Source organism: Nuphar pumila, chromosome 4 (genome assembly GCF_984573655.1).
Source record: "Nuphar pumila chromosome 4, dmNupPumi1.hap1.1, whole genome shotgun sequence".
Taxonomy (NCBI): Eukaryota; Viridiplantae; Streptophyta; class Magnoliopsida; order Nymphaeales; family Nymphaeaceae; genus Nuphar; species Nuphar pumila.
Window position 1 is genome coordinate 26,144,237 of NC_143252.1, and position 13,604 is coordinate 26,157,840.

General features: G+C 40.7%; 1 pseudogene; it reads right to left on the reverse strand.

The window, feature by feature from the left end:
• Positions 1–11,397: 11,397 nt before the first annotated feature.
• On the reverse strand, positions 11,398–13,288 carry LOC149839706 (exocyst complex component EXO70H1 pseudogene; annotated as a pseudogene).
• Positions 13,289–13,604: the final 316 nt, after the last annotated feature.

Genomic DNA, 13,604 nt, shown 5'->3' on the forward strand with positions numbered 1-13,604 from the left:
GATGTCTGAGTAAATGATCCTAATTAGGCTATTATAATAATAAAATCGAATACTCATGTTCGATGTTTTGAGTATCTCTTACATTGCCATTGATGCATATTCACTTTTCCCTTTTCTTTTCATTATATTATGCCCTGGGTATCATGGTATGCGTATTTCAAACTGATACATACAGTATTATCCATCTGTTTCTTTTAGTTTCACTTCCACTTTATTCTCTCTAGCATCAATATACCAATCCCGTGACTCCTATGGATGTCGACATTTTTTTTATCACCGTACTGGACCAGCCTCCCAAGATCGGATATGATATACTACAAAAGCTTTAGAAGTGACTGACGCATTCCCTTGATGGTCTTATGGGATCTCTTGCTGTCTTGCGTCGACCTGTGGGGATTGGTCCGGCTGCCGATAGATCAATGATACCTCAACAGCCTCTGAACCAGGAAAGTGTCAGTTCTGCTCAGGTAAGGGATGGACGAAAATGTCAAGAATGATGATTGTCCCCATTCGGCCGCGGCAATAGTCCAGCTTCAGATCCTACAGAAACAGTCCATTCGGTTCTTGGTTATAGCTCATAGCTTGCCTGCACCGCATTAAGACTTATTTATTAATATCATTGAAATTCATCTTGCTGATACTACTGCAAATTGATTTCTGATCGGGTGCATGTCTATTCATGACAGGTTATCAGTGACTCACAAACAATATCAGCCTACAACAGGTTTGAAAATTTCATTTCCAGTGTCCATTCTTCTCTTTGTTGTTGACTTCCTGACTTAATTTCTGTTTAGAAATTGCCATAAGACCATGGTGATTTTTTTAAAAAAACTCAGTCATCTCACGAAACTGGATTTGTGTTCTTATAATCTGTGTAGACCATCTTGTAAAATTTCAGATCTGTATAGATTAGTGCTATGTTGGCTTAACTCTATGACATCTGTTGGGTATAATCAATTCACAAGTAGCCGAATGCTTCGATATAGAAATACAAAATTTCTCTTCAAATAATAGTTACATTAAAACCAAATCAAGAAATTCTGGGATGTGGATCCAATCCACGAGAGTCCCGCCGGAGAGTGACATTCTGAAATTGTCACCAATATTGACACTAAGTCATCAGGGTCTTCCTTCAGTCTATGATCACGCCACCGGCCCTGGGAAAGGCTGAGATGTTTGCATCCAAAAAGGAGGGGAGAAAGGTCCTCATTTTGATGATTACATCGTCATAAAAACTTTGGTTGGATAGATTGTGAGATAGTAACTCCATTAAGTTACAGCATATAACCCGCCATTAGAGATACTCATGAGTATATCATATATTCGGGTATATTGATATTCGACGTCTTCTTACTGTGTGTATTTTCATTACATTGCACTAATAGCATCATGCCCGTCATTTTTCTACCAGCAGTCTTAGGCATCTCAACAACACCCCGTTGTTGCACATTGCACAGTCCCCTGCATCTTACCCATAACATCCATATGTTCACACTTCCTGTAAAATACACTCAGCCTGCTGTAGATACTGTATATATCTCCAGTCATCTTCACAATTTGATTATTCTTAGCACAAGCATTTTCGCCATTTTACACCACAATCATCTCATCACTTGCTTTGCTGTAAATACCCTGTCACTAACCCCTCTTCGGCCACCTGTTGCAAACACATAAACAGTACCCGCATGCTCACCTTTAGCAACAATACTCAGTGCACAGGTTATCACGGCCCATATCTCTTTGCATTATTCAGCCCCATTTGGATCGCTATTTTGGCATCCTGCTGCAATATTGACTGAGCCCCTTTTTTTTTTTTTTTTGGGAAAGGCTCTGGTTCATCAGCTCATAATCGGTGTTTGATTTGTTGTAAACTGTATGAATTTTGATTTAGTTTCAGCCTATACCATTACATGTACCTCCTCATGTAGGTTTTCATTGGGCTCAAAGATTAACATGTGTATATTTCCAATGATAGTATAGGTAGGTAGGACCACATTTATTTTTCCCATCAACTTAGAATGCCATCCATGCATCTCAAATGTACACATTCCATCTTGTCCCTTAATCATATACATGCAGTTCAGCCTCTAGTATAACATTCCCCATCCGTATTGCTTATACTAACCTGGGACTTTGCAGGAATTAGATAGAAATCATTTTTCTTTCTTTAAGAGTTTGATCTCAATTCAATTCAATATTGTAATAGCTAAACATTAATGAAAATGTTATATTTTCAGCTCTTAGATAGAATGAATGAGCATTGTAAATATCATGAATTACTTGTTTTTCATGTATTTTGCCTTTATTTCTCAAATTCTCACAAATGGCTACACGAATGGCACGTGCACCATTTCGCAAGAGGTAAATTAATCCTAAGTTGATGATTTACATCAACGGCCATAGTCGGGATGTAAACAAGACTTAGGATTTTTATCTTTTACGAAATAACACTAGATCCACACTGGATCCATTTTCAAAATTTATCATATTTTCCTTAAATATTTTTTTCTTTTATCAGAATTTAACTTAAAATTAACTCAAAATATATACCAATGGCCATAGTCAAGGTATACTAAGAGTTAATTTCATTTTAAATTCTATAAAAGCACCAAATGTGTTTCATTCTTCACCTGAATTTAAATATAGATTATTATATAATACATTCAATGACCATAGTCAAGGATGTATTATATTTTCAATCTTGTTTTAATTCATCCAAAGAATAAAATAGCTTTTCAAAATCCAATTTCAAATTCTTCAAATTCATTCATCATTTAGGATAGAATTACATCATATTTTCAAAAATTCATTTTTCAAAAACTCCAAGTAAATATCTTTCTTCGAATCTATCTTCAATCCTTATCAAATCCGATTCATTCTTTCAATTTTCAAGATTCAATTTCATTGTTAAATCTCAAAATTCAATCTAACTCTGAGATTTCAAATTCATTTTTATTCAAATCAGATTTCAAAGTTCAATTTGACTTTGAAATTCCAAATTCATTTATATTCAAATACTCCAAATCAAATCCAAAGTTCAATTTAACTTTGAGATTCTCTTCCTCTTCTACATTTCAAAATTCAAACTTCAAATTCAAGGTCTAAATCGACTTTGAAATTCATTTATTCAAGATTCAATTCCTGAATTTTAAATCCAATCTGGGTTTTCAAAAACCAGATCCATTTTCAAAAGTCTCATTTGAACTTTTAAAAACCCAAAAATCCATTCTAGGATCCAGAATCCAAATTTCACCTTGGATCTCAGACTTCAGATCCAAAATTTCCTTTAGGATCCAAGACCCAATTTCACTTTGGATCTTAGATTACAGATCCAATTCCATCTTAGGATCCAGAACCCAGGTCTACATTGGATCTCAGACTTCAGATCCACAATCTATCTTAGGGTCTAGAGTCCAACTCTACATCGGATCTTAGACTTTAGATCCAAATCCCCTTTAGGATCCAGAATCCAATTTCACTTTGGATCTCAGACTTCAGATCCAAATCCATGTTAGGATCCAGAATCCAGTCCTACTTTGGATCTCAGACTTCAGATCCAAATCCATCTTAAACCCAATTCTACATTTGGGTCTCAGACTTCAGATCTAAATCCATCTTAGGATCCAGAACCCAATTTTATCTCGGATCTCAGATCTTAAATCCATCTTTAGATCCAATTCCATTCTCAATTCTAGATTTCAAATCCAATTCCACTTTCAGATCTCATTCAAAACTCCCTAAAACCATTTCTATTTTTAAATACCATTTGATTATCTCAGATCCATTCCAAACTTGAAAATCCAAATTCAATTCCATCTCAAGTATTCATTTCCTTTCCTAAAATTCAATTTCAAGTTCAAAATCCATTTTCTGACTTTTAAATTTCATTTCCTTTCATTCTTTCTCATTTATCCTTTCAATCCTGATTTACTTTAAAAACTTAGAACTCCTCTGATCTATCTCAAGTTCTAAAGTTAAATTCAAACATTTTTTCATTCCCTTACCAAGTTCATCTCAGAATACTTGGAAATTTCCAAAACATTCTTTTCAAAAGAGCATACATTCTTGCATTGCACAAGCATGATTCTTCGTGCATTTAGAGTTAGATTAAATCCTTAGATTATATTTAGGCAAAGCAAAAGACATAGATTCGATCCTTGGTTCGATTACCCCTGGTAAAGGCGTCAGGAACGGTCGAACCTCGTACCGACGAGCGAATCCCGTCTCTCCATTTTTTCCGCAAATTTTCAAAACGGAGGTGAGTTATTTGCTAAATATTTTCAAATAAAGGTCAAGTGAGACCGCGCAAAATAATTTCTCTTCTCTCTCTCTCTTTCTTTCTTTTATCTTCTCTCTTTCTTTTCTTTCTTTTATTTTTCTCCCTTCAAAAAGGAGGAAAATAGAGGTCAGAAAAGGGAAAGAGAAGGAAGAGAGAGAAACCACAAGAGAATAGAAAAAATTTTGCGATGATCACACATATTTAATCAGAATACAGGGTTTGACAAAAAATTTACAAGGTGTGTACTTCATAGCGTAGACGAGGTCACCTTTAAGTCAGATTGAGAGCAAATGATTAAGACATACGACCTTATTGACTGTCTGTAGTTACAAAATTTATATGCAGAAAAAGAGAAGTGGGCATTGGTATATGGAAGACAATACTTTTGTGCAGGTATGATAAGCACACAAAGAGCAGAATCTATGCATGTCACGTTGAAGAAAACCCTGTATTCATGTTTAACAATGTTTCATTTCATGGAACAATATGAATTATTTGTAGACGGTCTAAGACAGATTGAGCTTGAACAAGACGTGAAATGCTTCAATACACGACCTCTAACTTTTGGCATGAAGATATTGAGGCGACCTGCAACTCTGTATACACTAACTGTATTTGAATGGATCAAGAAAGAGGTGTTACATGTCATGAATTGCAAAATAAAAGGACTCGTGCAAACCGATAATATGCACAAATACCATATTTTATGGCAGGGCGAAAAGCATCACGAAAGGCAAGAAGCACATGTCACGTACAATGTTGACAACGAAAGAGTTGCATGTTCGTGCAAAATGTATGAATTCAAAGGTATTCTATATTGTCATGCATTAAAGGCACTCAATCAAGAGAAGATACAAGAAATATCTGAGTCTTACGTAATGCGAAGATGGAAGAGACGCACAAAGATTGAAATGCTCGTTATGGACAATGCGAGCAAATCTGGTGTTGACGAGAAGTGCTGCATAGCCTCTCGTTACCAACAACTGTGTAGGTCATTCATGCATGTTGCATATTTGGCATCGAGAAGTGAAGAAGGCTATGTATGTGTGAGAAAAGCTGCAATGCAGTTACTTGAAAACGTGGAGTTAATTCACCTTAAGTCCGTTGCAGCGAATGAATACCAGCCGAAGATAATGGGAACGAACAACGTAGGTGAAGATCATGTTTCACTTGACACTCTCGAAAAGTTGCGCCGAAGCGTAAACATTATCTTCAACAAGTCAGTAGTGAACGTTGTTGATTATGATGGACATATTCATGAAGTGAAGGGCATCAAAAGAAAACCTGCCTTTGATCGCAGTCGTCGGAGGGCAAAGGGTGCACTAGAATTGGTTGGCAAGAAAAGGACTAAGAAACAACCAACCTGTAATAAAAAACAACAAAGTCCTTCGAATGAACAGGTATGTAAGACATTATATTGCTTCCCATTACGTGAAGTTTGTGAATTTCTAACTCGTGTAATGACCAACATGCAACAATACTCTACAGAAGTACCAGCAAATGTTGAAACCTCCATTCCTCCCGACCAGATTTCCGGCAACGATCGCTTGAGTTTTACAAGTCTTTTGGTATGTAATCAATGCTGTGAGGAGGTATGCTTTTGTTGTGAAACTTAATACAGTGTCTTATATTTTCTTTTTCATGACAGGCTCTGATGTATTCGACAGATAGGTATGAGACGCAGAAATCCCGTGTGGGCTATTAATGTAGTTGTCATGCATCTTTGCATGACCCGAAGTCAACAATGTCGGATTTGTTAAGAGTTTATACCGATTTGTCATTGACGACTTGCGGTCCGTTGTTGGGTTTGCTTAAATCGAGAGATAGCGATTTGTGGCTTCCGCTGGAAGTCGATTCCTGACATCACTGAACGACGATTTGTGGTTATCGTTGAATAACGATTTGTGACATCACAACATAGTGATTTGAGGGTATTGTTCGAATGTCAAGCTAAGCGGGCTGAGAAAGGTTGTTCAAGTAAGTTTTTTTGTGGCATTGATAAAGGTTGTGATTCATTTTATGATCTGAGTAAGCTATCACCGCGCAAGTGATAGCCTACTTAGATCATAAAATGAAGCACAACCTTGATCAATGCCCCAAGAAACCTTACTTGAACAACGTTTCTCATCCCGCTTAGATTGGCAGTCGAACAATACCCTCAAATCACTATGTTGCGATGCCACAAATCGCTATTCAACGATAACCACAAATAGCCTTTCAGTGATGTCAGGAATCGACTTCCACAATTGGCTATGCAACGAATACGAAGTCTACTTACACAGCTCCAAGCGATAAGCACTAATCGAAGCTTACACTTCTTTGGCGCCATGCCTGGACGAAGAGAGTTCAACCATGGAACAAAGAAGAAATTCTGGTCAATTTACCGATGTTAGTTGGTAAAGCTATGACGTAGCGTCGATTCAACTTCTTCTCCAGCACCTCCGATTGCCTTTTGAAATCATTATTGTTATCTTGTGAAAACATGTAGCCATATATTATAAATAAAAGGCTAATCAATGTCTCTTTTCTCTTCCTCACTTCATTTCTTAAGCGGTAAGTAAACCTCTTGATCTATTACAAGGGGAGCTTTGTTCGCTTTAACAGTGGAAGTGCAAGTATGAGTGGTACTCCACAATTTCTAACAATCGCATTTTATACTACTATCGTTTGACAGCGCGATTCGGTGTTGACTAACACCGTTTACAAAGGCCGAGTATTACAGCACAAATCGCTTTCCCGCGATACCCACAACTCGCTATGCACCGAATATGTAGTCGAATTACAAAGTTCCAACGGATAACCATAAATTTTTTAGTTGTCGTACATTATTCATTGATCATGTTGGTTGAGTAGTAGATCTTTTGGGTCATAAATAGTCGCACAGGTACTGGACAGTGTGATTATTTTATACTTCGTGAACCAGTAACAATCAAACCGACGGTTCCATCATAAACCTAGAGTTCCTCGATCCCACATAGAAAATTGTGGACGGTGAGGCAGACGAAGACAACTACACGACCAACAATGGCGAATCATGCGTATATTGTCTACACATCGTCTCTTTCATGTCGTTTTTTTGCAATTTGTGTTGTGTACTATATAATTTAATTTTAATCCCGTAATTTTAATGTCCTTATTCATTTCAGTAGAACATCCACCGACGAAGTTGGGCGCAAACTTAGTGAATCACTCCTGGAGGACCTGAAATGAATGTGGAATGAATTCTCACAATGCAACATGATCAGTAATTTTGTTTGTATGAAACCAGTAGGAGTTTTCTATATTTGTAAGTCATGTGTAGGTGCGTTAACAACACTATATTTGCTGCAAACAGACTATAGCCGATTCCGTCAGTTATATTAAAAGCAACGCACCAAGCCAGACTATAAGCATCGTCAGCCCGTATTTCATGGTATCTTGGTTGTATTTTATCGCCTGCCACATGAGCGGGCTTAATTTGGTGAGAAAAAAAATTCCCATAGATTCTGAAAACTAATGTGCTCAAAACTTTCATCGCTTGTCAAGTAGGAGCAGCTAGTGCAGGTCACCTTGTGATGAGACTTTGCAGGTTCAAAACCCATTGATATAGTTGTATAACTGGTACAGGTCTGCCTAACCCCGGCTTGCCTTTAAAAAAACAAAAACTTTCAAACCAAGCATCAATAAAACTATTTTTTGAATAATCACAAGGTCAAATTAAAAACATTTTCGTTGTGAAAATGAAGGAAAAGGAGGTGACAACGTGATATTGTTTTATATACGCAATTGTGTGATGTAAGTGGGAAAGAAAAAACAGGAAAAGGATCATATGCATGTGATGAGACTTTGCAGGTTCAAACCCCTATGATATAGTTGTATAACTAGTAGGGGTCTGCCTAACCCCCGGTTTGCCTTTAAAAAAAGAAAAAAAAAAGGAAAAACTTTCAAGCCAAGCATCAATCAAACTACTTTTTGAATAATCACAAGGTCAAATTAAAAACATTTTCGTTGTGAAAATGAAAGAAAAGAAGAAGGTGACTCTACGTGATATTGTTTTACCCAGTTGTGTGATGTAATTAGTGGGAAAGAAAAAACAGGAAAAGGCTCACCAAAAGAAAGCCACGTACGTATGTCCTTAGCAACTAGGACGTCAGATCAAGTGCAATCACATACACTTTAGTGAGCCGCTGTGGACTATCTTTTGTTGGGCACCACAGCTCACAGCAAAATGTACAATGTGATTGCAGTGTGACAAATATCGCCAGATTTATGAAAATCTCGCGAGAAATTGCTTGAAAGTTTAAAACGGCAATTTCTTGCGAGATTTTCAAAATATCGCGAGATTTATGAAAAAACATAAATACCATGATTTAAACACGATATTTATGTTTTGAACTGCTATTTATCATGAAAAAATCCTATATTTTTATTTTTAAATAATTTTTATTAATATTTTCTTTAAAAATAATTTTTATATTTTGTAATTAATTTTTTATTTCCAAGATTTTGCCAAAAAAATGCGAGAATTATGGATTTTTTTCAATTTCTAGTGAGTTTTTGAAAAACGAGAAACACATGTTGACAGGATATCACAAATTCGAAACACATGGGTGGCGTCTCTTGCCTCAAGCTCGAAGTTGGGTGTACTCCCTGGTTGTCCAGGGGAGCCTAACCAGAGGCCAACCATTATGTGTTTGGTGATGTAGGGTTTTTCCCTTAAGATTATTAAAAAAAAAGACAATGATGTAAAAAGTTGCTAGAAACATGTGGGTTGGATAAGGGGTGGTTGGTGATCCTTTCTTATCGTTAACAAGAAAAAAAAGACTATACATTCTTTTAAATGAGCTCAGCTTGCCTGAATCAGTGATCATCGTGAGCTCGAGCTGCTCAGTTCGACCCAAGCTCAAGCTGGGCTTCAACTCATAAGCTCGTTTACCAGCCCTAGATTGTCGTATCAGGTGCCACGATATTAATGGCCGCTCAAGTAGCAGCGAAAATTGGGCTGATGCAGGTGGATCATGGTTGATCTAGATCTGCATTTGGGTCTGGATCTGATCTAATTAAATTGAATAAAGTCAACTTTGGATCATGGTACGGATCTTAATACAAGATCTGAACATGTATCGAGATCAGATTCAGTGTTTGTGGACAGGCTTGGATCATTTTTTTTTCTGGCAGATCTATGTTCGCGTTTGGATCAAATCTGAACTGTTCGAGCTTTGTAAATGAGGAGCCTGCTCTGGAACTGTTTTTACTTGATATCGTATTACCATATATGATTAGCGTTAAGCTAACTTCATCAGATGTGGTTTGAATTTGGATACGAATTCGTACTTCTAGGTTCAAAATTTGGATTCGGATAAGTAGGATCCGGCTACAATCAATGCATAGGATCATGATACGCTGTGGATAAGTGCTAACCTTCTGTATTGGACAGGGCCCAATTTGGGTTGGCATTGAATCCAACCCGGGTCTCACAATTAAAAATGAATCACTCAACTCTTCTTGTATAACCAAGTCCAGACCAGACCCACCAAACAAACTCGTCTGACTTGACATCGTTAACTACTCGACTCACATATGCAAGCCACTTGGCACATGCATATGGGTTTTTTCTTTTTGCATAATCCAACCGAAAATACCCTATCATGGCTGTCCTCCAGTTGATGAAAGTAGGAGTGTTAACGGATCGGGTATATCCTGACCCAACACGAACCAAACATTACAAGGTCTGGGTATGGTGATAAATAAGAAGATCCAATTAAGACCCGGGTCCAGAACCGAAGGTCTGCTAATTAATACATGGACCGAGTATAGTTTGTGAGATTTTATACCAGACCCAGATTCGACCCGAGTTTCGATTAAGACCTTCATTTTTTAAATGTAAAAATGATAAAAAGTATGGCTTTACCGGGTCTGATTCATATAGTTCTTATCGGGTCTGGATATGCTTTTCTTATAGTGGATCCGATTAGACCTGGGTCTGACCAGATACCATACCTAAAAATCAGGTTCAGGTTTTAACTGGGTCCGAACCAAACCCGACCCATTGACTCCCCTAGATGAAACCCTTGATCAGGTCTACCCCTTGTGCTCCTGGAGTACATCCAGCTTTGACATTAATTATGGCAAGACCTTCGGTTTTGAACTTATGACGTTCTATCTCCGGTTTGTTTCGTTCTCATGAAAATGAATCATGCCAATGAGTACAGATTTCTGAAAAATACTACCAGATCAGTTTTTTCATGAGAATAATTTCAGGAGAAGAGAGGAAGAGGTATGAAAGGATTTTGACATAAAAAATGATGGGTGGCCGGAAAAACTAGGGCTGATTTGTGCGATACTTTAGTAACATGATGATTTGATGTTTTTTTCACCCAATTTATGAAAGAAAAGAAATGCAAACTCGAGAATTTTTCAAGAAAATTGCCTGAAACTAATCACGAGAGAATGATTCTCAGGATGAATCTTCAATTTAACAAGAAAGGGAATCACGAGGCGGGGGAAGTGACTTGGAGTCCTCGACTAGATAGACAGATTCAAAAAGGTGAGAATCACTTTTTGTAAAGTGCGTGCAAAGGTATCCCCGAGCCCGTTCACATTTTCCAAGTTAGTTGGCTGCTGTCTCCCACTCACAATCTTCAAAATTCCAGACTTTACATTTATGAACGCGGGCAGGTTATATGTTTCCCCCATAAACACGACTGTACCTGGGTTGCCACTGAGCACCGCGTGACGCTCAGTGCCCCCCCCCCCTACAGAAACATCCTGCAGGCTGGTGTACGGTTTTCCGTACATTACACTGAGCGCCACGCGGCGCTCAGTGGAAACCCAGGAACACCCAGACCGTCGCAACCACATTAAATGTCTGTGTACTCCACATATAATATCAATAAAAAACTCAATATTTAATTCCTCATAATCCAACGGGCTTTGTGTGCAAAAAAAACATGAAAATATTCTATGCCTTTTATGTATTACATGAACAAAGACTTTCCGTCCACCCCACGAAAATTATATTTTTTGATTAAACAAATAAACTTTGTTTTATACGCCTTCACATTCTCTTTTGTCTTTTTCTGTACACAAAAGCCGTATATCAACAAAGTCCGAAGTTCCAGTGGTAAGCCCGAGGAAGTTCACTGAGAAGAATATTGTGAGCGTACGGAGGAAAGGGCGCTCCCGCTCCCGCTCCTGCAGAAGAGGTCCGAGATGTAGTTCTCCAGATCCTCGGGCGAGAACCTGATTACTCCCTCGGCTTCGCCCTCCCCCCCTCAAGAAGACCCTGAACCGTCCATAGAAGGAGCGATAGGCCGGGACGACCTTCTGCGCGATTGACACCTTCAAATCCTCCCTGAGACGGTTGTCCGTCACGACCGACGAGGTCTGCCCCTGGTACGCCTCCTCGAAGACCGAGTTGAACCGCCTGAACGACTGACTCACGCTCTTGCCGTCGATCGTAGCCGGGAACTCCTCCAGAGCCGCCGTGACCTTGCTCCAGGCCACCCTCTCGTAGCTCGCGGTGTACAGCAGGAGCTTCTCGGCGTGCATTCGCACCCAGGAGTCACCGAGGACGTAGTGGAGGTCGGAGCCCTGCACTTTCCTGACGACGTACTGTAGGTTGTTCATCAGAAAGAGGTAGGAGAAAGGGACGTCTCGGTAGAGGTCGGCTTTGACGTCGAGCTTGCACAGGAGGATGAGTATGAGCCACGCGAACCGGACGGCGATCGGATCGTCTTCGAGACATACTGCGATATCCTCCAGAAGGGAGCCCTTGATCGGCCACTCGGCAATAATATCGGCGAGGATTTCACGGTAATCGGTGAGGAGGCAGAGGAAGTTCATGACGTAGCGCGTCATAGGGTGGAGGCCGCCCCCGGGAAGGAGTGTCTTGGACGAAACCTTCTGAATCGCCGCCTCGAAATCAGTCAGCATCATCCTCACGGCCTCGCCAAGCTTGATCAGCGACGAGATGGCCTGGTCTCGGACGGAGCTGGACGACTCATACGAGAAGATGGACTCGATGTCCTGCCAGAGCTCCGCGATCGCGTCGTATAGATCGAGCATCCTGAACATCTTCTCCGGCGACTTCTTCCCCTTGGCGACGGCCCCCGGGAAGCCGAAGAGCAGGCACGCTCCTTCCCGCGTGATATCGGAGAAGCACAATTCCCGGACGGACTGGGACGCCGAGAATACGTGATCGCAGAGGACGCGCTCGCCGGAGAAGAGAGTCTTGACGGCGATCTTTACGGCGCGAGTCCAACCCTTGATCTTCATCTCCATGAGATCCCAATCCATCTTCTTTATGTTGGACGAGCTCAGCTGCTCGATCCCAAGGCGATAGAGCCCCTCGTCAATGATCGACTTCCTGATGGTCCTGTAGATCTTCACGCACTCCTTCCCGTACCCGGAGCCGATCATGCACTCGGCGATAGAGCGGAGGTCAGCCATGGCCAGCGACGACGCCCGCTCCACCTCGCCGATCGACTTCCCGACCTCCCTGATCTCGTCGTCGTAGTAGTTATCGTCATCGAACTCCACCGTACTCGTGGACGACCGACTAGAGACCGACTCCGGGTCGAGGAAATCACGATTCGCGTCGAGGATATGGAAGAACTCCTTCTCGAGCCGCTTCATGGCGGTCTGCATGACGATCTGCGCCCGGACGAGGTCCGGCGAGGAGAGGTCTTTGGCGGCCAGAAAATGCATGGCGCTCTGGAGGTTGCTCACCGAAAGGAGGTACTCCTTCGCCTCCTGGCGACTCTCGTACCAGAGGGAGGTGATCTTCGCGTAGGCAGAGGCGTTCGGATCCCACTTGGAGACGATCGCCTCCGCGCTCGCGAGGATCTGCTGCACCTTGAAGGCGTTGAGGCGGAGAGGGGTCTCCGGAGCGATGAGGGAATGGATAGGCGAGGCTGAGCCGTTGGAGGAGGAGGAGGTGGCGGTGGTGGTGGCGGTTGAAGGATCGGCCTCTCCTCTTTCTCTTTCTCTGGAGGAGAAGAGTTTGAGTATCGTTATTTTCTTCATCATCTCTCTTTCTCTCTCTCTCTTCGAGTGGAAGGTATCGGGATGGTGTCGAAAGAGACTGGAAGGGTTTATATAGAGGACGGTTAGGGGGTCACAAGTCACATCTCCACCTGAACCAACCTTGAATTAACGTTTTGAATAATAACTAAACTGCTCCTGTCCATTGACAGATTTGCCATTGACTCTTTCTTGGACTCACCCCATTCGGAGAAACAGGCGTCCTGGTCCTACTAAGTCCATACGGCGAACCAAACGCCGCTTAGTACACCTAATGGTAATAGAATAATAGTGACGCTCAAACTCGGTCAACTTAAGCCCA